The sequence below is a fragment of the Stegostoma tigrinum genome, chromosome 35, assembly GCF_030684315.1.
Source record: "Stegostoma tigrinum isolate sSteTig4 chromosome 35, sSteTig4.hap1, whole genome shotgun sequence".
NCBI classification, from domain to species: domain Eukaryota; kingdom Metazoa; phylum Chordata; class Chondrichthyes; order Orectolobiformes; family Stegostomatidae; genus Stegostoma; species Stegostoma tigrinum.
Window position 1 is genome coordinate 5456605 of NC_081388.1, and position 25194 is coordinate 5481798.

The window sequence follows — 25194 nt, forward strand, 5'->3', positions numbered from 1 at the left end:
ATTCAAACCTGTACAAAGGGAAAAATGTTTTTACCATTTACTCTGTCTATACACCTCAGAACTTTGTATACCTCAACCAGATCTCGCCTCAGACTTCTCTGCTCCAAGGAAAACAACTTCAGCTTACCAAGACTCTCTTCATAATTCAAGAGAGCTATTTGGTATACAAGTTCCTTTTTCTTAGTAGCTTAGTTCTCAGTAGGCTTAGTTCTATTTGCAGCATTTATATGTGAGAATGTTGAAATTGATGACCAGTTAAATATACATATTAGATTAGATTCCCTACAGTGTGGGAACAGGCCCTTCAGCCCAACAAGTCCACACCACCCCATGCAGCATCCCACCCAGACCCATCCCCCTGTAACCCACACATCCCTGAACACTACGGGCAATTTAGCATGGCCAATCCACCTAGCCTGCACATCTTTGGACTGTGGGAGGAAACCGGAGCACCCGGGGGAAACCCACACAGACACGGGGAAAATTGTGTGTGTGTGTAATTATTCTCTTTCTAAAGGTAGAATCACCAGCTTTAGCCAGTCAGATAATATGGCTACAATGTTTCAAAGTGCTAGTTATTGTGGTGGCAGAGATAATGGGAACTGCAGATGCTGGAGAATCCGAGATAACAAAGTGTGGAGCTGGATGAACACAGCAGGCCAAGCAACATCTTAAGAGCACAAAAGCTATTGTGCTCCTAAGACGCTGCTTGGCTTGCTGTTTTCATCCAGCTCCACACTTTTTTGTGGTGGCAGTTGTATTAGTTGTAAAGGCAGCAAATGTAAAATCTCTACCAGAATATACAGATTGCAATAGCGGACATGTCAGACATGGGTGGTTTGTATGAACTAAACCAGTGAGTTGTTCTCATTTAGCTTTATAAACCAGTCCCAGCATAGCGACATATGTCAGTCACTATTCAAATGGGCTCCATTGAATAAATCACTTGTCACTGATCTATATTCCATTTAGATAATTCCACTGCATCTCTTCTGCTGTGAAAAAAGACAAACACAGATTATATGTTATATTTAGTTTTCCCCTTCAATCTTGGTGCACAAATGTCTGAGAGGGGAGTTTCTATTACAGGTTGTTTGGCTTTCACTGTTATCTTCCTTGAGCGCCCTATTTTAATTATCATAATGTTGATGCAGTAAGTGGGTTGTGAAAGGATTCACTGAAAATGAAGAGAGAGACACACATAATTGCTGAAGATGATGTTACCAGAAGAGAGCTGTTATACATGCAAGTTGGTTTACTACTCTTTGCATCATACATCTGTAAGAATGTTTTAATAGATGATCAGTTATATATGTGTGCATGTGAGAGAAATCATCCTTTTTTTTCTCAAGGTAGAATCATTGATTCTGGTCAGTCAGGTAGTGTGGGGGCAGTGTTTATAGGTGATAATTATTGTAGCAGACATTGCGTTAGCTCCAAATGCACCAGATCTAAAACCCCTACCACAGGTCAGGTGGCATGGGGAGGCAGTGATTAACACTGCTGCCTGACAGTGCCAGGGACGTGGGTTCAATTTCAGCCTTGGGTGACTGTCTGTGTAGACTTTGCATAATCATGCTGTGTCTGTGTGGGTTTCCACTGGGTGCTGTAATTTCCTCCCATAGTTTGGAGGTGCGCAGGCTCGGTGGGTTGGGTGTGGTAAATGCAGGCATGGGGTGGGGGTGTTCTGAAAATGTTGCTCTTTGAGGGTTAGTGCACACTTAATGGGCTAACTGGCCTCTACAGAATTCAAAGACAGAGGAGAAAAGAAAATATTTCTCTATCTAGTGATTTTCACCATCTCATGGTGTCCCAACGTGTTTTTTTAATTGACACTTCATTCGGAGTTGCCTTGTTGAAGGTGCTGCAACTTGTTTCTGCAGAGTAGAATCCCACAAGCAGCAATTAGATTGTGAGGAGATGTTGGTTGAGGGATGGATATTTGGATCAGAAGTAATATGATTCACACTCACTGCTTGGATGCGTGGTGGGAAAGAAATGCTCACAGGGCTCGGATGGCTCATCTCGATGACCAGTGTTTGCCAGGCAGTGAATAACGGGGGACAGAAAGGTAGTCATCCGGGAGGGAATGCTAATTGCTTAAGGCCATCTGACCAAAATAATTGAGGAAACAAATGTGGTTAGGGGTGTGTGTAATTCAACCTCATTTCTTGATTTTGGAACTAGAAGATGTGTCTTTATGCCCCAGGTCCAAAAATGGAAGCTCATTGATTGTCACACTTTGCAAACTCTAAGGCCCAATCAGGACTGAAGAAGACCAAACATGTGCTAGGTGATGAGTGTGAATACAGGAACTGAAGGTGACATGGCAACAAGCTTTCTGGGAGGTGCAAACCTGTGGGAAAACACATGTTTTAGCTGTTGAAGGATGGTTTGGTTAATTTTCATTCAGAGTTGTCTTAGTGTCCTATTAACATGGAAAGAGACCATTTACCCATTGCACTTGTACAGTTCTTTGAAAGACTAGAGATTTCTACCACTCCTGTCCTTTCCCTACTGCCTCGCAGGTTCTTCCGTTTCAAGTATGTTTCTATCTCACTGTTTGAAAGTTACTGAATTTGCTCCTACCTTTTCAGACAGCACATTCCAAAATCACAAGCTACTGTCTGAAAAACAAAGGTTGTTCATCTTTCATCTGATTCTTCATCATGCCAATGCTTAATGGGAAACCAAAAGAATAGCTATAGGGATGTGCTGAAGATCACCCTAAAGAGGAGACATTGATACCACTGATTAGGAGGAGAAAACTGCTGACCATTCTGCACAACATGGCACATCCTGATCCCTCAAGGCTCAAGCCACTTCAGGACTGAGTGACTCGACTGGTGGCAGCAGAGGAAAGAAAAGGAAGCCAGCCCTGGGCTGTGAATTGCATTTCCTCATCCAACATTGTCTCCACTGCAGAAAAGCTTGTGGATCCAAAATTGACTCCTCAGTGATCTGCAGACTCATTCAGCCTGATAGATGATTGATTCTGAGCAACTGCAGCTGACAATGGTTCTTTTGCCAATTATCTTAAATTTGTATGTCCACTGGCTATTCCACCAACATCAGCTGCTTGTCTTCATTTACTCCATATATATCTCTCAATTTTGAACATGTCTATCGATGCTTATTTAATCTTTTCTACTCTATGGAGAATAAATCAGGCTTCTTTTATCTTTCCACATGTCTGAAGGCCCATATCCTTGATATCATCTTTGGGGCTGATTGTCAGTGCATAGAGAGGCCAGAAAAAGACTACTGTGGAATATTTAAACTGTTAAACTGGTAAGTTATACATGTTATAGAATCAGTACAACACAAAAAACATTCAACCCATGCCAAACTTCCCCAAGAGTGATTCTTGTACTGCTCCTCCAGTGCTGTCTTCCATCCAATCCTGTACATCCTTTTCTTCAGATACATAGAAAATTTAGAAAGATTTATGGCACAGATAAATGCCACTGTGCCCATCATGTCTGCACTGGCTGAAAAGTGAGCAACTCAGCCTCATCCTATTTTCATGCATTTGGTCCATGTGGCGGTTATAAGGTTTCCTTGACATCAGGAAGATCATGCAAGATCTGGGACTGCCTGACACTGCTGTTGGATATCTAACATAACACCATATGGAGCTGGAGGAGCAGAAAAGTTGACTTTTCGGGTCAGGACTGTTCTTCAGAAAAATGTGTGTGTGCTCCTCCAGCTCCACACGGTGTTAGCTATGATTCCAGCATCAGCAGTTCTTACTGTCTCTGTTGAATGTCTGAAATCTCTTTCCTATTTAGGCACAGAGTCAAAAGTTCTTTTAAGGAGAATCACTTGTAGGAAAATGAGGCCTTCCGCAATGGAACACATTGAAAGAGCAAATCAGGAAAATGCCATCGTTAAGATAGCTAATGGACGAGTTAAGTGTAAATGGAGGAGCAAGATTCCAAAGAACATACTTTTTAAAAAGAGAAATTCTGACATTCTGCTCTGTTTCCATTAAGATCAGTGTTGGTTTGGGAATTGAATTACTTGAATTTGGCAGCACTAAAAATGTGTAATTAGGACAAATGTAAAGGTAAGAGGTATGTAGTAATATTTTTAATGATACAGTATAATTTTCTTTAATACATTCATTAATGGCTTAATTCACCTCAGATCATGATATGAGCTGCTCTGGGATTTCATTCTCTCTGACAGGAAATAAATCAACATTTTATTTAGGTTTATATGACATGAAAGAAGATGCAGTCATTTATGTCAACCCTGTCATTTCGTCAAAATATAATAATTGAAGCACTTTCGACACAGCTGTCTGTTCCGTAGTTGAGCCTTGAAGTCAATTTGCCCACAGCAAGTTTTATAAGCAGCAATGAGATAAATGCCCAGATAATCTACTTTTGGAGGCATCAATTGAGAGGTAAATGCTGGCCAGGATGCTACAAGAATTCCCCTGCTGTTAGTATCATATCATGGGATCTTTTATATCTAGTCTAGCATGCAGACAGACTCTTGGTTAAACACTTCATCTGAAATATAGTACCATCTAAACTGATACTATATTCTTATATTTGTGTCATGTCACCATTATGGAGCCATGTGGCAGAGTGAGGAGGCCATGGCCTAGTGGTGTCATTGCTGGAATATTTATCCAGAGATCCAGATATGTGCTGGAGACCCGGGTTCTAATCCTGCCACGGTAGATGGTGGAATTTGAATTCAATAAAAGTATCTGGAATCAAGAATCTAATGATGACCATAAATCTATTGTTGGTTGTTGTTAAACCCCATATGGTTCATTAATGTCCTGTAGGGAAGGAAACTGCCATCCTTACCTCGTCTGGCCTACGTGTGACTCCAGACCATAGCTATGTGGTTGACTCTTAACTGCCCACTGGACAATTAGGAATTGGCAATAAATGCTGCCTGGCCAGTGATGCCCACATCCTGTGAATAAATAAAGAATCCCTACCCCGGGACAGTAGCTTTGAATTGAGTCCCATGCCAGGATTTGTTGGCCAAGGAAAGTGCGTTCATAACATGGTCTAACAGGTTGATTCATAGACAATAAATCCTTCCAGTCTGCCTGATGGCAGGTGGTAAGAGCAGGAGACTCTCCTGGTTAGTCATTCTGTGCAGTAAATGAAAAAAAAAAATCACTGTAGTACTTTGCCCATAAACATGGACCAATGCAATGGAAGTACATGGTCCAATCCTTAGAAACACGGACAGGAGAAAAGACAATGACAGAATCAGCATCAAGCACACATTACCAGTGTTAATTTTTATAAGAATTTGATGAGCACTGTCTCCTTTGCACTTTTCTTGTTGAAAGAAATCACTGTAAATCCAAAAGATAATGTAGACATGGCGCAAATCAGCAGAGGGTTCTTTCCTCATTCTCTATTGCAATAGAGAAGCAATTGGCCACCAGTTATTCCACCACAATTTTCCATCTTACCCTTGAGGAAGGTTGGGGCAGACTTCAGCATTGCTGCTTCTGATATCTAACAGTGTACAGAGAGAAATTGGATGAGATCTAGATTGGGCTAGACTGAAATGCCCACTCACAGTACCAGTCTTCCATAATTATAGATATGCACACGTAAAGATTGCACATTTGCACGCCCTAAACAGTGAAGTTTGGCTGGTAAGGACATGGCATTCAATCCAAAACCAATATTTCCATCCAAGGTAATGTCCCAGCAGGAATCAGTACTTTCTGGAAGTGAAGGAGGACAGAGAGATAATGTTGTATTTATAAATAATATGATTGCAGATTACCTTAATTCGTGATCAACTTGACATTCAGTGTGATTGATGGAGACGACAAATAGTTTAAAATAATGACAAACATCGGCAAAAAGTCAACCATTGCTCACACAATGTCCTTGTTGGTTAGTCTCCATGTATATAAGCAATAAATCTCAAAAACTAATTCCAGTTTTCATTAAAACATGGTATACAGGTAGGCTATAGCCAAAGGTAGAACTGACTAGAGAGTTTGCTTAAGAGGTAGATTTGATCCTGGATTTTTCGCAAGGATTTATTAATGTTGGGGGAACAGGACTATTTTTCTTTTCTGGAACATTGAGAGCCTTTTAAAATTTAGCATGTTGTAGTTTTAGAATTGGGATTGACCCTGCTGCCGTGGTGGAGTTTGACATGGCTTGCGAAATATAAACAGAGTTTTCAGAGCAAATTATTGGCTGAGGATTGACCTGAAGCCTCCTCAACGAGATGGAATTTCCAATGAAAAAAATTCGCTTTTCAGTTTTGTTGTTACAGGGCATCAAATAGGCAGGAAAAAAAGATTCAGGTAAGAACTGCATAATTGCAACAATTTGAGTTAACACAGCGTGGCAGAGGTTTGCACTGTACTGATTGGCCCCTTAAGTTATCTAACCTGAATTGAATTGGTGCACCTGAAACTCATTGCCATGAAGTTCAGCGAAAAAAAAATGCAAGCAGTTAACAAAATAAAATTGGAAGCATATGGCTCAGTGATGCCAAATTTGAGTTTTAAAAGACAGTTGATTATCTGAGGCAAGAGAGCATGATGGAAGAGAGAGGTCCAGTGAAATTAACTCCTGTTAAGGGATGAGTTAGAAACCAACACCACTTGTTTAATATAGCACCTGTAACACAGCAATATATGTTTCAAGGTGCTTTACTTAAAATAAACATTGGATAAAATATATTGTGTGATGAGGTTTGATAGAAAAATAGATTTAGGAAAGAATGTATGGAGTAGGATAGAGGTGTGGTATTATGTTCTGAACCCCAGATAAATAAGGCAAAATAGCTATAGTATCTATGGAATAGTTACCTCAAAATGTATTAAAAGAACAAAGAAAGGTACAGCACAGGAATAGGTGCTGACACATGGCGCCTTTCTAAACTAAAGACCTTTTGCCTCTGAGTGGTCTGCATTCTTCTATTCCCTACCTTTTCATTTATCTGTCAAGATGCTTCTTAAACATTGCTATTGCATCTGTTTTCACCACCTCCTCTGGCAGAACCTTCCAGGCTGTTACCTCCTTCTGCCTCTCACATCGACCTTAATTTTTTTCCCCTTTTACTTTAAACCTACATCTCAGTTATTGAAATTCTTACTATCGGAAAAAAACTCCAACTTTCCATTCTATCCATGCCATCCATCATAATTTGTAAATTTCTATCAGGTCAACCCTCAGCCTCCAAAATTAAAATTAAAACAAACCAAGTTTGTCCAAACTGTCCTCTTAGCTAATACCCTCCAAACCAGACAACATCCTGGTAAACTTTTTCTGTACTCTCTCCAAAGCCTCCATATTTTTCTGATAGTGTAGCAACCAGAACTGCATGCAATATTCCAAAATGTGGCCTAACTGAAGTTCTGTAGAGCTGCAAGTTGACGTGCCAACTTTTACACTCTAAACCCAGAACAATGAAGGCAAGCATGCCATAAACCTTCTTGACCACATGCGTTGCTATTTATGGAGAACTGTGGACCTGTATGCTTAGATCTAGATCTTTATGATAATTCTTCTAAAGTTCTACCATTTATTGTACATTTACCTCCTGCATTAAACCTGCCAAATGCATCACCTCATATTTGTCCAGATTAAACCCCATCTGCCATTTCTCTGCCAAGTCTCCAGTTTATCCAAATCCTGCTACATCCTTTGGCAATCCTAACTATCTGCAGCTCCCAATCTTTGAGTCATCTGCAGACTTACAAATCAAACCACCTACATTCTCCTCCAAATTATTTATATATATTACAAACAACAGGTGTTCCAGCACTGATCCTTGTGGAACACCACTGGTCATAGATGTCCAGTCAGAAAAACTCCATTCCACCACTACTCTGCCTTCTACAACCAAGCCAGTTCTGAGTCCATCTTCCCATCTCACTGCAGATCTCATGCAACTTCACCTCTTGTATCAGCTGGCCTTGGGGACCTTGTTAAAGGCTTTGCTAATATCCAGACAGATAACATCCACTGCCCTGCCCACATCAATCATCTGTCAGTTCTTTAAAAACTCAGGTTTGTGAGCACAACCTTCCCCACACAAAGGTATGCTGCCTCTCACTAATAAGTCTATATTTTTCCAAACATGAGTAAATCCTGCACCAGTGGCAAGAGATGGCATCAGAACATAGTGACTTTGATGTTGAATGCCCACAGCAGGATGCGAGGCACTGGCATCAGCATCCGCTCTGATGTCAGCACTGGCTAAAGAGTTATACACTTGCATTTGTTCAGGAAGGTTGTGGACTCTGATACTCCAATTGATTCTAAAAGATGGTGGTGACGTGGGCCCAGTGGCACTTGATGGCACTGGGGCATGATGTTGGTGGGACCAGTGCAAGCAACGGCAAGGCATAGGATTTGTATCAGTGGCTGCAGCGGTGGCACCGTGGCACTGGTATGCCCAGCTCAGGACTCATGATGGCAGTGGCAACAAGGGTGATCTGAACATTTACTTTTCCCTCTGTTTCTGTTTCCTTAATTTCTGCTCTTGTTTTTAATTCTAACTGTTGTATTCTAAGGTGGTGCCGGAGAGTGGCTACTCTGTACCCTTTTCACTGCACTCCTGTACTCTTGTACTCAGGGTACACAGGACAAAAAAATCTAACCTAATCTAAACTGAGAAACTTGTCCAATAATTTGTCTACCATTGACATAATGTCCATGGCCTGTAATTTCCTGGTTTATTCATGTTGCCCCTCTTAAACAAAGGAAAAATGTTGGCTATTCTCTGGAACCCCTGTAATCTTCAGGGTGCCAAGATGTTGCATGAGACCCCAGCAACTTTGTTCCTTGCCTGTCCCAGTATTCTGGGATAGATCCTACACATCCTGTAGTCTTGTCTAACTTAATGCTTTTCAAAACATCCCAATGAATTAACTCTAGACAGGCCAGTATTCCATCACCAAGTCACCCTTTATAAAGTCCTTGACACTGATCCAGCTTCCTCAGCGCTAGTTGTCAAAGTGAATAGGATGCCTGACACTCACGTTTTATCTGTCAGCCAGAACTCCCTGAATGGGCCAGATTAACAACCCCAATCAGGGAACTGACATTCTGGGAGGTCCAATGGGCTAACTTCATTACAATCACTAACCAACACCTCCTTTCTTACATTAATATGCCCTAGAATATTAACATTACCCTCTCTTGACCCACCATGTACCATGTTCATCTCTTTTGTGAAGACCAATGTAATCTATGTATTTGTTAATGATCTTGACAACTTCCTCTGGTTCCACACATTAATTCCCTTCTTTTCCCTTGACTGGACCCTCACTTTTCCTAGCTACCCTCTTGCTTCTTATGTATAAAGCACCTTGGGATTTTTCTTAATTCTCCATTTGCTAAGGACATTTCTTGGCCTTGTTTAGCCCTCCTGACTTCTTATTTAAATTTTTCCATGATTTCTTTATATTCTCCAAGGGCTCTGTCTGTCTTCAGTTTCCTAAGCCCCATGTATGCCTCCCTTTTCTTTTTGACTAAGCTTACAAATTCTCTCATCATCCAAGGGTCTTGGAATCTTACCATCCTTATCCTTCATTTTCACAGAAGCATGCTAGTCCTGAACTCTAATCAACTGGCCCTCAAAAGATTCCCACATGATAGATATGGATTAACCCTCAAACAGCCGTCCCCAATCTACATCCCCCAGTTCCTGCCTAATGTTGTCGTAGTTAGCCTTCTCCTGAGGACTACTCTTACCCTTATCCATTAGTAACTTAAAACTTAAGAAGTCATGGTCACTGTTCCAGAAATGCTCCGCCACACAATCTTTGACTACTTGGTCGCGCTCATTCCCCAACACTAGGACTAGTATGGCCCTTGTCTACCTAAACTATTTACATATTGCTTCAAAACAAAAACCCTCCTGGATGCACCTAATGAATCCAGTTCCCCCACTGGCACTTTGGGAGTCCCAGTCAACATAGGGAAAGTTAAAAATCACCCACTATAACAACTGCTGATTTTACATTTTTCCATAATCTGTTCACAAATATGTCCCACTGGCTGTTGGGAGGTGTGTTGCACAATCCAATCAAAGTGATTCACCTTCCTATACCTGAGCTGTATCCATGTGACCTTACTGGATGAGTCCTGCAAGGTGGCTTCCCTCAGAGCAGCTGCGATATTCTCCCTTATTGTTAATGCAACTTTCCCCACTTTTTACATTCCTCTCTCTCGCCTGAAACATTTACATCCTGAAACATTAAGATCTTGAACCTCTCTGAACTAAGCCTTTATATTTGTTCAACATTACAGTTATGTTTTAATTCAAGCCCTAATTCATCTGCCTTACCTATCATACTCCTCACTTTAAAACAAATGCATTTCAGATTCCCACCCCTACTGTGTCCAGTAACCTCTCCCTGTCTGTTCTTCCTCTTAGCCCTACCGACCTTAGTCTCTAATTCCTCCTCAGTCATTTTACTTGCTGACCTACTGCTCTGGTTTCCACCCCTTGCCACACTAATCTAAATCCCCGCAAGTGACCCTGGCAAATCTCCCTGCCGGAATATTGGTACCTGTCCTGTTTAGCTACAACATATCATTCTTGTACAGGTCTCACCTGCCCTGAAAGACATTCCAATGATCAACATATCTGAAGCCTTCCCTCATATGCCAGCTCCATAGTCATGTAGTTAACTGTATTATCTTCCCATTCCTGGCCTCTGACACTTAGATAAGAGCCCTAGAGGTCCTTCTTTTCAACTTCCTATCAAACTCTGAACTTGCTACGTAGAACCTTGCCATTAGTACTAATGTGTACCACACCTTTGGCTACTCACCCTCCCTTTAGAGAACTCCCACATCAGTTCACAGATGCCCTTGATCCTGGCACCATGGAGGCAACACACTCTGGAGTCTCTTTTGCCGCATGGAAATGCCTCTGTGTCGCTGACTAAATGCTCCTAAGTGTATCCAAGTGCTGCTCCAAATGCAGTCTGACAAGAGTTTTGTGTGTATTGCATACTTTCTAAGAGTGTCACACTTACTTCTGTCACAATTTTAATATCACACAGACAATGCCACACTGTAAAGGTACTCTCCAAGTCACTGTGAGAAGTCTCATGAGTAAATTGCCAGTATCTGTAATGTATTCAGCATCATGCACGTTTTGATAGTTGCTGGTATCTGTCCCCATCATAATCTATTGAATCACATCTCCACTCTAAAGCACTATGTCATCTGATTTACCGTGAGGAATGCCACATGATATCCCTCACCATCAGCAATGCCACAAGTTTTTAAATTTTCTGTGAAATAATAACTGGATGTTGTGGGAACCACTACACTCTGCTGTCCATTACCCTTTGTATGTATAATTTTAGGTACTGGAATGTTACTTTTCTTAGAATGAGAATCAGAATGGTTATTGATCAGAAGACAGAGGGTTTACCAGAGCAGTTACTTAACTATAGTAACGATAAAGTGGAATGATAATACTGTCAGATGCCCTCTGTGGTGAGAGGGCAATAGATCATTCTCTTAATTTAAGAAATTTAAATCAGATAGGGATTGTAAAGTTATGGACAATTTGTTGACGGATAATGACATATTTATAAATTACTAAGTGTTTACATGGTAGAGAAAAGTCAATGGTCCTACAGCATTTATGCTACATAGGACTCACCTTGTACCCCACTTCATCTTATTTCATTGGCATATTCTAATATTCATCACTCCCTAATCTGCTTGTCGAGCTTCCCCTTAAAGATAAATGCTCTTTTTTTCAACACCTCTCCATGGTAGACAGTTCTCCATTTTAACTTATGAGTAAAGATGTTTCTCCTGAATGCCTTTTTAGATTTATTAGTATCTATCTCATCATAATGGCCTCGAACTCTGGCTTCGCCTGTGAGTGGAAATGTTATCTCTACATTGACCTGAGCAAACCTTGCATAACCTTAAAGGTCTATGCCTGGCAAATCCGCATTCTTTTCTTTTCTTAAAGAAAGAGGCCAGTTTCTTCAAGCTTCCCTCATAAATAAACCTTGATAGTATTTTCTTAATTTAGTTCCTGTACTCAAATTGTACTTTATATACAGGCACTTTAAAATTCATTCACAGGATGTGATCATTGCTGGTATTTATTGCACATCTTGAATTGTCCTGAAGAAGATGGTAGTGAGCTGGCTTCTTGAAACTATTAACTGGCTTGTTTGCCCATTCCAGATGGAAGATAGGAACCAACCACATTGCTGTAGGTTTGGAGTGAAATGTATGCCAAACTGGGTAAGGATGGCTTATCTCCGTCTCTAAAGAACGTTCACGAACCAAATAGTTATTTACTTATATTTATTCACCGGATGTGGTTGTCAGTGGCTAGACCAGCATTTAGTGCTCATTCTGAATTGCTGAGAGAACAATTAAGAGTCAACCACATTGCTGTGGGTTTGGAGTCATACGTAGGATGGACCAGGTAAGGATGGCAAATTTCTCGCCCTGAAGGACATTAGTGAACCAGATTGGTTTTTACAAGTGTTGAAAGTGGTTAGATGTTTGCAATAAGGTTAGCTTAGTTATTTTGACTAATTTCATGGTTAGTACTGCTGATATGACCATTTTAATTAAATAAGTGAATTTAAATTCCTGAGTTTGTAGCATTTGAACTCGTGCTTTTGGTCATTACTTCTGGTACTGCGCCAATGTCATCTTATTCTGGGTCATTGATGTATCACCTTTTGAAAAAGGCCCCAGTTTTTTTTAATGATAATTATCCTGCTTCATGTTTTTCACATTATAGCTGCCATAAATAAATCAGAGAGTTGGTATTATTTGCACACCTTCCACCCCTCCTTATTTAGTCACACAAATGGCAGCATACAAACCTTCAGATTTCTCATTCAACTGTGTAAGCCTGCAGTGAGTTGAGTTTTCTGCCAAACCCAACCCTTTCACAATGTGACATTGCACAGTGCACTGTCCAGCAGTGGTAACTGCTTACAACCAGGAGCCTTGCTCTGATTGCAGAGAGGAGAAAGGATAAAGGGTGGCACCAACCTGACCATACTCAGCCAAGCCTTAGCCTGAAGAATGGCCATTCAGATAACAGGAATGTCATTAGCCACCTGTGGAACCCCTGAAGGGTAAGTTCTATAGTCAAGGAGCAGATAGTTGGGAAGGGAGCAATTGAAGTGGAGAGAGGGAAAGATAGATGCTGTGGTTGGTTCACCAGCCAAGTTAGTTTTTAAGTTTGCAGACATTTCATTACCCTGCAAGGTAACATCAGCACAGTCTCTGCTGAAGTGCTGTTGTGTTTTCCCATCTGGTACTTAAACTCTGGGGTCCGTTGGAGTTGATCATCTCATTTCCAGTATTTCTTCGCAGTGGTGTCTATATAGGGTCTAGTTCCACGTGTTCCTGATGAAGGTACCAGAAAGGCCACAAACATGGATCAAGCCCTGAATGTCAACAGAAACCACCCCAACACTCTCAAACGAAGTTGCATGAAAACACTATTTAAACGAGTGACAACACACTGCAGCAATCCGGAACTATGCCAAAACAAAGAAGAATACCTCTACCAAGTATTAAGGACAATGGATACCTGAATGGTTAGGTCTGATTATGCCTATCATATGAATAACAACAGGAAGATACAGTACTCCCTGACAAAACTCACCACATTACCATACATCAAGAATATATCCAAACTGACCACAAGACTCCTATGACCATTGGGCATCAGAGTGGCACACAAACCTATGACAACTGCTAACTCGAACCAAAGACCCACTATGGACAGAACCAACTGACATGCAAGATTCCATGCAAGGACTGCGACAAACATTACATTGGACAGACAGGAAGGAAACTGGCCACAAGAATATGTGAACACCAACTAGCAACAAAAAGATCTGACCAATACTCACTTGTTTCCATTCACACGGATAAGGAGAACCACCAGTTTGATTGGGACAACGCCAAGATCCTAGGACAGTCCAAACAGAGACAAGCAGGAATTTCTAGAGGCCTGGTTCTCCACCAAGAAGGCCATCAATAAATAAGTAGAACTAGACCCTGTGTATACACAACTGTGAAGAAATACTGGAAATGAGGTCACAACTCCAACAGACCCCAGAGTGTAAAAAACAGACAGGAAAACAGTGCTGCATCAGAGGCTGCACTGATGATGTTACTCAACAGGGTAATGAAATATTTGCAAACTAGTGAACCAGTTCAATGAGCGAACCAACCACACTATCCACTACCTGAGCTACAAATCTACTCAAGAACCTTAGAAAGTGAGATGGAGAGAGGGAATGAAAGTTAATGGAGAGGTGGGGGAGAGAAGATATGTAGAGAGGGATGAAGGGGTGAAGGAAAGGACTGAACAGTCGAGAGAGAAACAGAGAGTAGAAGGGAGAAAGAGGGAAACATTGGGAGGGTTTCAATTGGAGGAAGAGGCTGAGGGATAAAGGAAGGGATAAAGGGTTGGATGGAGATATGAAGAGATGAAGGGAGGAGATATTAGAAGAGAAATAGAGGGAGGAGTATTGAAAAAGAAAGGAAGAGACACGAGGTGAGGTGAAAAAGAAAGAGAGAAATTAAAGTATGATTTCAAATGAATGAAGATTAATCCGACGAGTTTCCAAATCTTTATCACATTCTGGCTTGTGACTTGGTGAATAACAGCACGACTTAGCTTATTTTCTGTTTGAATGTCAGTTTCTGTTGATCTAGTATCAGAATTCCATTACATATTAAAATCCATTACTCAGTGCTAGTCACCACTCAATGAGCAATTTATGCTGAAAACTCACCTTACTTTCCTGCAGTTGTACACTGGCAGGTCTACAGCTGTACTCAGCTTGCCTTTCCAGTTTTTAAACCAGTCCCATGGGAGCTGGCTTGTTCTGTGATTTCCAGTCCACAGGAATTCAACCCCTTCCAACCCCTCACCCAACCCCCACCATTCCCTCAAAGGCCCATTCCTTGCAACCTGAACTTGATCCCTGCCTTAGGGTCAAAGGGGACAGGCCGTCAATCATGGCTGTCAGTGAATCTGACCTCCAGCAAGCTTCAAGTGCAATAAGAGACAGGAGTTGAGGGGCACTTCTGAATATTGCTTTTTCAGCCATGCTGTGCTCAGAAAAACAGACATTTAAAAAAAAGAACCAAGAAAGATTAATTTGCACATTTGAAGTCCTGAGCTTTGCACGTGGGAGCCATTTGATTGTTGATCCACGTTCTGTTAATTTGAGGCTTATTTGTCTCCACTCCCCCTCCCCCACTTTCTCTCGCTGTACTCATAACTAAACTGCTTCTGCAGTGCAGCTTTTTCCTACTTGCTCTACTCCCCTCCAACACTTACACAAGGAGTGCTTTTACTCTTCCAAGCTATTCACCTAGGTGAGCTATCACAGCTACGTCTGACTGCTTTGTTACCATGTGGTGAAGAAAATGGACAGGAAGGGTCACAGAGGGAGCAATCAAGAGTTCCCAGGATTTACAGTGCAGTTGTAAGCCAACTCATTCTTCTACTGATCTCACTAGATAAGTAGGGCAATTCAAGCGCCGTTTTTGCTGGCTATTGGGATGTGAGTAAATGATCCATTGAGTACTGCTTAGCCCTCCCACAGTACATGAATCTGCACAGCTAGTGACAGCTATGATGCCGTACTCAGTTGAGCATCTTTTGGACACCATGTTTTGAGGTCTGTAGTGACAAACAGTCCAGAGATGTGCATGCTAGGGTGGATTGGCTATGCTAAATTGCCCATAATGTTCAGGGATGTGTAGATTAGGCGGATGGGGGGATAGGGGGATGGGTATGGTTGGGATGCTCTGAGGGTCAGTGTGGGCTTGTTGGGCTGAAGGGCCTGTTTCCACGCTGTAGGGATTCTATGATTCTATGAGTCATTGATTTTTGGAACAGCCTGCTAACACTGGTTGACGAGGCTCATATATCAGTAAGATTCCAAAGAGTTGCAGAAATCCAAGCCCCAGTCTGAGTTTATACCATCTGTGAGGAGAGGGAACTGTACTTGGGAGACTGGGAGAAGAGGAAGTGAATAAAAATTTCGGTATACCCTTTCCATAGCTGCAAAGAATAAATGGGAGAATATTACGTTTCTCTCTGTTATACTTTAAATATGCTATAGAGCATTCTGAGTACAGATCAAACAAGAACTCAACATCATACACTGAACTAAAAGCCACATGTTTCCTGTAATATAATAGATTACCTGCCTATATATGAGAAAGGGAGGGAGAGAAGGCGCATATTGTTTGAGACAGATTGTGTGAGATTATCCCGCATGTGCATACGCACACGCCCTCCCAGAATCTATTTGAGTGTGCTTGTTTGGATTGTGTGCATATGAGATTGCATATAACAGTGAGTGTGCAAGTGGAAGTTTGAGAGAATGTGCGTGTGTGACAGAGCAAGAGCTTTGTGTATTTGGAGATTGTGAGAGAGATTGGCAGTGTAACAGATTGTGTAAGACTTTGAGTGAACACGTGAGGGCATATATGATAGTCTGAGAATATGAATGAGCTGGATGTAATTATGTGAAGTATGTTAGAATGTAAGAGTGAATGTATGAGTCCAAGGGTTTTATATGAACATGAGTGAGAGTGCATGTGTGTGTGAGAGAGGGAGAGTATTGTCTGTGTGTGTGAGTACTTTCAGTGTGTTTGTGTATACGTGTGTGACTGAGAGAAAGAGAGACAGAGGGTATGTTTGTGAGAGAGTAGGGTGTGACGTGTAAGTGTGTGGGATTTTTGGTTTGGCGAGCGCATGCCTATGGATTTTGCCAAGTCTCTGGGTAGTCTCCAGATTTTACCAAGTCTCTGGCTGGGAGCCAAGGGTCTTTTAAAATGGCCAGAAGGTTTGGGTAAATTGAAACCATCTTCCGTAAGACGTAGAGCAGAAATTAGACCATTAGACCATCCCATCAAGTCTGCTCTGCCATTCAATCATGGTTGATAAGTTTCTCAACCCCATTCTCCCACTTTCTCCCTGTAACCCTCGATCTTCCTTTGCCATTTTACCAGAATCAGAGAGTAGAATAAAGGAGCTGAGTGCTTTTTAAATGGAAAGACTGTAGAAAGCTGAAACAGAGGGAATTAGGAGTCTACATACATAAATCACAAAAAAAACTATCATACAAGTTTAGCAGGTATTTGGGAAGGGAAGTGGAATGTTGGCCTTTACATTCAAAGGAAAAAGAGTATAAAAATAGGGAGATCTGGCTAAAACTATACAAGGCACCAGTCAGACCACTGATAGTCTTCATACCCTGATCCAAGGAAAGATAAAACTGATATTGGAAACAGCCAGAGAAGAATTATTTGGTTGATTCCAGGTAAGGAGAGATTTCTATGGAGGAGAGATGGAATAGGTTGGCCTGTATTCAATGGAGTATAGAAAATTCAAGATTATTAAGATACTTGACAGGGTAGATAAAGGAAGGATGTTTCCCCTTGTGGGACAGTCTAGAACCAGTGGACATAATCTTAGAACTTGGACATTGCACATTTACAGCAGATGAGGAATAATTTCTTCACTCAGAGCAGCGAATCTGTGCAATTCTCAACTACAGAGGGCTATGGAGGACTGATAGTTAAGTATATTCAAAGTTGAGCTGGACACATTTTTTAAAAATCAGTAAGGGAATCAAAGGTGTTATGGGTAAAGGCAGGCATGCAGAATTGAGGATTATTAGATCAGCATGTCGTCATCAAATGGCTGAGCCGACCCAATGGTCAAAATGGCCTATTCCTGCTCCTGTGTCTTATGGTCTTATGAGGAAGTGGGGGCTGGGCCTTTTACCCAGAAAAAAGTGACCAATGAAGGTCCTGTTCTTACTGTAGCCAGCAATTCAACAGCCACTGGGACTTCTGGCACATTCAAGCTGAACCGACTGCCCTGAGTTTGCATCGTGAGCTGGACAGCCACTCTGGAACAGATGTGTGGTTCAATTTCCGAGGCAGTCTTTGGACCATGAAGTGGTATTGGTCACCCAATGATGAAGGGTCTAGGCCCAAAATGTCAGCCCTCCTGCTCCTATGATGCTGCTTGGCCTGCTATGTTCATCCAGCTCTACACCTTGTTATCTCCGATTCTCCAACATCTGCAGTTCCTATTATCTCTTAGAGTATTTAGGTAGTTATATTTGAACAGCACAATGGTCAATTGCTCAATGGGCTAAAGGGCTTTTTTCTGTTTTATAGCCCTCTGAGTCTATGGCATCAGGCTAATAGGCCTGTAGTTATTCATGCACCCTGTTTCTCCCTTCTTAAATGCTGTATTACATTTTCTACCTTCTGGTTAGCAGAAACCTTTCCACAGTCCACAGAGTTCTAAAGATAACCACTAATGAATGTACTACCTCAATTGCTCCTTCCTTTACCATGCTGCATAAAACTCATTTAATCTAGGAGATTGATCAATCTTTTCAAGTTCAACCTCTTCTTTCATACTAATTTATTTTACTTCTTCAATTACACAAATCTCATGGTTGCCCAGTATTTCTGGTAGATTTTCCATACATTGCATCTATCCTCATAGAAAATTATAAATGTTTAGTCTCCATAATTCCCCTGTTCTCCACTGTAAGTCCTCCTTTCCCCATCTGTAATGTGCTCATATTTTTCTTTTGTAATCTTTGTTTGTTTCACGTATTGATAGAAGCTTTTATAGTCTGCCATTTGTTCCTGGCTAGCTTGCATTCATATTTTCTTTTCTATTTTTCCCCCATCAGTTTCTTGGTCCTCCTTTGAGTCATAAATTGCTCTCAATCTTCAGACTTACCATTATTTCTGGAATTCTTATAAGCTATGATCTTGGATAATCTTTAATTTTTTTCATTAACCACTGTAATTTCCCTTTTCCTTGAGTATTTATGGCTTGTAGTATTTCTTCAAATACTAATCATTGTCAAATCTTTTATAGTGTTTTCCAAATCCCCTATAGCCTAAGATACTAGGATAGATTAGAATACTAGCCCCAGTCTTGCCAAGATGCAACTCATTTGTCTTGCAAATGTCTCATTTGCACCAGAACTGGTTGCAGTGCCTCAAAAATCTGATGCATAAACTTTCCAGCCATATGTTCAATCGCTTAATTCTCCTGCTTCTATTCTCAATTGGACACGGGATTTAGTAATCTCAAAATTAATCTGCTTTGGAGGTCCTGCTTCTCAAGCTTCTTCCTGGCTCCCTGAAATCTTCTTTCAAGATTTCTATCAACCCTAAGTAATTGTACTGACATGAATCACAACCTCTGGCTATTCATTCTGCTTCCTGAATAATGGTGTGCAGCCAATCTGTGACATCTTGACCCTTGCACCTGGGAGGCAAATAACTAACTTGAAAACTCCTTTCTAGCTACAGAAACATCTGTCTATTACACTACAGAAGATTGTGTGTTCAAGTCACATCAGGCTCATAGTGTTTAGTGACATTATAACACTCCAGATTTATGGGGGAGGTGATGGCATAGTGTCATTATTGCTGGATTGTTAATCTAGAGAACCAGGTAATGTTCTGGGGACCCAGGCACAAATCCTGCCTAGGCAGATGGTGAAATTTAAATTTAACAACTATCTGGAACTAAGAATCCAATGATGTTTTCTGGGGGAAAACCCAACTGGTTCACTAATGTCCTTTAAGGAAGGAAACAGCCATCCTTACCACAGCAATGTGGTTGATTTTTAACTGCCCTCTGGGCAGTTAGGAATAGACAGTAACTGCTGCCGAGATAGTGATGCTATCATCCTCCTTTCAATATTGCTTGCCACTCTTCTTTCCTGGTGCAGCCAAGATTCCCATGGTGCCACTGATTTGACTGTGAGTGCATTCACCTGAGGAACCAATGCCCTCAACAATATCCAAAGCGCAAACCTGTTTGTGAGGGAGATTGTTTTGGCCAATTCTGCACCATCTGCCTTGTTTTCTCAGCTTGACCAGCAGTCTCCCATTTCTTAAATCCCTGCATACTTCTAAGTGTAGTATGATCACTTACTAAACATGCTATCCACATAATCTTCTGCCTTGTGAATGAACAACAGCCACCACTCGAGTTCCAAAACCAGTGCTCAAACTTGTGCAGATGGTGACACTTCCTACTAGTAAGTTCATCTTGGACACATCATGCATTCATCGCTTCACACATTCCACAGGCCACACATTCTACTTGGCCAGACCTTCCTACCATATTTTAACTGTACAAGTTATTTATTACAAGTACAGTAGTTTACCAATTACTCACCAACAGCTCATTGCACTGCACTGAATTAAGTCATATACAGGACAGAGAAGAAACTAATTTTTAAAAAATCTCTTCCCCACTTCATCTAGCTCACCATTAACTAAACCCATCTGCTTGAAATCTGCACTGCTTACAGGTTGAATGAAGAACCTCTGTAGTTATACTACTAGTAGATCCAGTACAAAAGTGAGACTGAACTGGTTTACCTAATTAATCATAGCTACTATTCACTATTGTTTACTAAGTCCGCAAGAAACACGTTTTATTTTCTTACTTTATTTCAGTTCTTAGCCCTTGAAAGAAAAGTTCAATGCTAGTTGCAATCCACACTTATAGAACAATGTTGACACTAATAAACCATCACTCACCAAACTTACTCTACTTGAAATCTCCACTACATTTCTATTTATACTTTTGGAGCAACAGCTTGAATCTCTGTGGCCATTTGCTTTGACAGCCAGTGTTCTTTCTGGGTATTGTAGCCAGTGCCCACACTTGGGTGTGGTCTTGCACTTCTGTGCAGGGCATCTTATTTTCCTGTCCCAGATTTATTTCACATTGGAATGCTTTTCGCAGTTCTGATTGGTTAACCTTTCCACACCCTGATCAGTTCTTCAGCCCAGACTCTCTGGTTGGCTCATAAGGGATTCTGGACACTCACTCAGTTTGAACCTCAGACTTCCCTGTTTATGGCCAATTTAGCATAAATTTTATTAAAGATAAATTGCCTTGTACCAAACTGCATTTTTAAAAAATACAGCAACTTGGGTGATTTGAATGCAGAATGTTTGTGAAAGAACTTTCTCGGCATGGTCTGCCAAACAAGACTGAGAAGGAAAAGGAGCAGGAGAGGAAGGAGAATGGAAGGGCAACAGTGATAGGAGATTCCATAGTCAGTGGATAAAACAGATTTTCTGTCACTATCAAGGTAACTTCGGGATGGTATTTTCTCCCTGGTGCAGTGTAAAGGATATTATGAAGTTCCTGCAGGTCATTCTTTTTTGGGGGGGGTGATCAGACGGACGTTGTGGTCTGCAAAAATAGCAATGACTTCCTTAGAAATGAGGGTGAGAAACTGCAAGCAGATTTTTGGGAGCTAGGGAAAAGATTGAAAGGCAAGATTGAAAGGTATGTGGAGCAGCATGGTGGCTCAGTGGCTAGCACTGCTGCCTCGTAGTGCCAGGGGCATGGGTTTAATTCCAGCCTTGGGTGACTGCCTGTATGGAGTTTGCACATTTTCTCCGTTTCTACTGGGTGCTCTGCTTTCCTGCCACAGTCCAAACTTGTTCAGGTTAGGTGGATTAGACATTGGAAATTACCTATTGTGATCAGGGATGTGTAAGTTAGATACATTAGCCATGGGTAATGCAGGGTTACAGGAATAGGGGATTTGGTCTGGGTGGGATGGGCTTTGGAGGGTTGGTGTGGACTTGTTGGGCCAAATGGTCTGTTTCCACATTGTGGAGATTCTGTTCTGTTCTAAGAACTTAAAGCAGTCCTACACAATGGTGAGCATAGGAAAAAGGGAGATATTAAGCAAATGCTGGAGAAACACAACAAGGATCTGGCAGAATGTTTGTAGCGAGAAACAGAGTTACTATTACGAGTCAAGTATGACCCTTCTGCAGAACTGCCGTGGAGAGGAGACATACTGGACTTGAAGCATTAACTTTGTTTTCCTTTCTGTAGACATTGCCAGATCTGTTAAGTTTCACCAGCATTCCCTGTGTACCTTTCATATTTCCAGCATCTACATTATTTTGCCTTTATTGAAATAGCAGAATTGAGTGATTGAACATATAACTGCAAAGATTTTTTAGGGGGGTGATACTCAGATTTCGGATAACAAGGTGTAGAGCTGGATGAACACAGCAAGCCAAGCAGCATCTTACAAGCAGAAAAGCTGTCGTTTCAGGCCTGGACCCTTCATCAGAAATGGGGGAGGGGAAGGGGTTTCTGAAATAAATAGGGAGAGGGGGGAGGTGGATCGAAGATGGATAGAGGAGAAGATAGGTGGAGAGGAGACAGACAAGTCAAAGAGGCAGGGATGGAGCGGGTAAAGGTAAGCGTTGGTGGGGTGGTACGGCGGAGATAGGTCAGCCCAGGGAGGACGGACAGGTGAAGGGGGCGGGATAAGGTTAGTAGGTAGGAAATGCTGGTGTGTCTTGAAGTGGGAGGTGGGGATAGGTGAGAGGAAGAACAGGTTAGGGAGGCGGGCTTGAGGTGGGGGAGAGAGATAATGGGAACTGCAGATGCTGGAGAATCCAAGATAACAAAGTGTGAAGGTGGATGAACACAGCAGGCCAAGCAGCATCTCAGGAGCACAAAAGCTGACGTTTCGGGCCTAGACCCTTCATCAGAGAGGGGGATGAGGAGAGGGTTCTAAAATAAATAGGGAGAGAGGGGGAGGCGGACCGAAGATGGAGAGAAAAGAAGATAGGTGGAGAGGAGAGTATAGGTGGGGAGGTAGGGAGGGGTCAGGTCAGTCCAGGGAAGACGGACAGGTCAAGGAGGCGGGATGAGGTTAGTAGGTAGGAAATGGAGGTGGGCGTAGCTCGAACAGTTCATCCACTTCACCAACACCTTCCACCCCAACCTCAAATTCACCTGGGCCATATCCAACTCATCCCTCACCTTCCTGGACCTCTCAGTCTCCATCTCAGGTAGCCAGCTAGAAACCGATGCCCATTTCAAACCCACCAACTCCCACAACTACCTAGAATACACCCCGTCCCACCCACCCTCCTGCAAAAATTCCATCCCCTATTCCCAATTCCTTCGCCTCCGCCGCATCTGCTCCCAGGATGAGGCATTCCACTCCCGCACATCCCAGATGTCTACGTTCTTCAAGGACCGCAACTTTCCCCCCGCAGTGGTTGAGAACGCCCTTGACCGCGTCTCCTGCATTTCCTGCAACACATCCCTCACACCCCACCCTCGCAACAACCGCCCTAAGATGATCCCCCTCTTCCTCACCTACTACCCCAACAACCTCCGATACAACGCATCATCCTCCAACACTTCCGCCATCTACAATCCGACCCCACCACCCAAGACATTTTTCCATCCCCTCCCCTGTCTGCCTTCCAGAGAGACCACTCTCTCCGTGACTCCCTTGTTCGCTCCACACTGCCCTCCAACCCCACCACACCCGGCACCTTCCCCTGCAACCGCAGGAAGTGCTACACTTGCCCCCACATCAACTCCCTCACCCCCATCCCAGGCCCCAAGATGACATTCCACATTAAGCAGAGGTTCACCTGCACATCTGCCAATGTGGTATACTGCATCCACTGTACCCGGTGTGGCTTCCTCTACATTGGGGAAACCAAGAGGAGGCTTGGGGACCGCTTTGCGGAACACCACCACTCGGTTCGCAATAAACAACTGCACCTCCCAGTCGCGAACCATTTCCACTCCCCCTCCCAATCCTTGGATGACATGTCCATCCCGGGCCTCCTGCAGTGCCACAATGATGCCACCCGAAGGTTGCAGGAACAGCAACTCATATTCCGCTTGGGAACCCTGCAGCCCAATGGTATCAATGTGGACTTCACAAGCTTCAAAATCTCCCCTTCCCCCACCGCATCCCAAAACCAGCCCAGTTCGTCCCCTCCCCCCACTGCATCCCAAAACCAACCCAGCTTGTCCCCACCTCCTTAACCTGTTCTTCCTCTCACCTATCCCTTCCTCCCACCTCAGGCCGCACCTCCATTTCCTACTTCCTAACCTCATCCCGCCTCCTTGACCTGTCCATCCTCCCTGGACTAACCTATCCCCTCCCTACCTCCCCACCTATACTCTCCTCTCCATCTATCTTCTTTTCTCTCCATCTTCGGTCGGCCTCCCCCTCTCTCCCTATTTATTTCAGAGCGCTCTCCCCATCCCCATCTCTGACGAAGGGTCTAGGCCCAAAACATCAGCTTTTGTGCTCCTGAGATGCTCCTTGGCCTGCTGTGTTCATCCAGCTCCACACTTTGTTATCGGGGATGAGGTGGGCTGGTTTTGGGATGCATTAGCGGGAGGGAAGATACCTAAACTGGCCTTAAACCCCACCTCTTCCTCCGTTACATTGATGACTGTACCGGCGCTGCCTCATGCTCCCACGAGGTGCTTGAACAGTTCATCCACTTCACCAATACCTTCCACCCCAACCTTAAGTTCACCTGGACTATCTCTAACACCTCCCTCCCCTTCCTGGACCTCTCTGTCTCCATCTCTGGCTTCCACCTGGAAACCGATATCCATTTCAAGCCCACCAACCCCCACAACTACCTAGAATATTCTTCCTCCCACACACCTCCTGTAAAAATGCCATCCTCTATTCCCAATTCCTTCGCCTCCGCCGCATGTGCTCCCAGGATGAGGCATTCCACTCCTGTACATCTCAGATGTTCTTGTTTTTCAAGGATCACAACTCCTCTCCCCACCCCCACAGTGATCAAGAATGCCCTTGACCGTGTCTCCCGCATTTTCCGCAACTTATCCCTCACACTCCGTTCCCGCAATAACAAGTGAAAAAGAATCCCCCTCGTCCTCACGTACCACCCCACCAACCTCAGGATCTAATGCATCATCCTCCGACACTTCCGCCATTTGCAATCCGACCCCACCACCAAAGACATTTTTTCCTCCCCACCCTCTTCTGCTTTCTGGAGGGACCACTCTCTCCATGACTCCCTTGTTCACTCCTCACTCCCCTCCAGCACCACCACACCCAGCACTTTTCCCTGCAACCACAGGAAGTACTACACCTGCCCCCACACCTCCTCCCTCACCCCCATCCCAGGCCCCAAGAAGATTTTCCACATCAAGCAGATGTTCACCTGCACATCTGCTCATGTGGCATACTACGTTCGCTGTAACTGTTGTGGCCTCCTCTACATCGGGGAAACCAAGCGGAGGCTTGGGGACCACTTAGCAGAACACCTACACTCAGTTCGCAATAAACAACTGCACCTCCCA

General features: G+C 42.9%; 1 long non-coding RNA gene across 2 annotated transcripts in view; it reads left to right on the top strand.

The window, feature by feature from the left end:
• The window catches only part of LOC125447375 (uncharacterized), a 42238-nt gene that overhangs the window by 778 nt on the left and 16266 nt on the right, over nt 1–25194 (top strand). Inside the window, exon 1 of one of the 2 annotated variants that reach the window (XR_007246549.2) lies at nt 3201–3291. The exons of the other annotated variant lie outside the window; for it this stretch is intronic. This is a non-coding gene — a long non-coding RNA (uncharacterized LOC125447375). Of the gene's footprint in view, nt 1–3200; nt 3292–25194 lie in introns of those variants that run through there. 2 annotated transcript variants of the gene reach the window in all.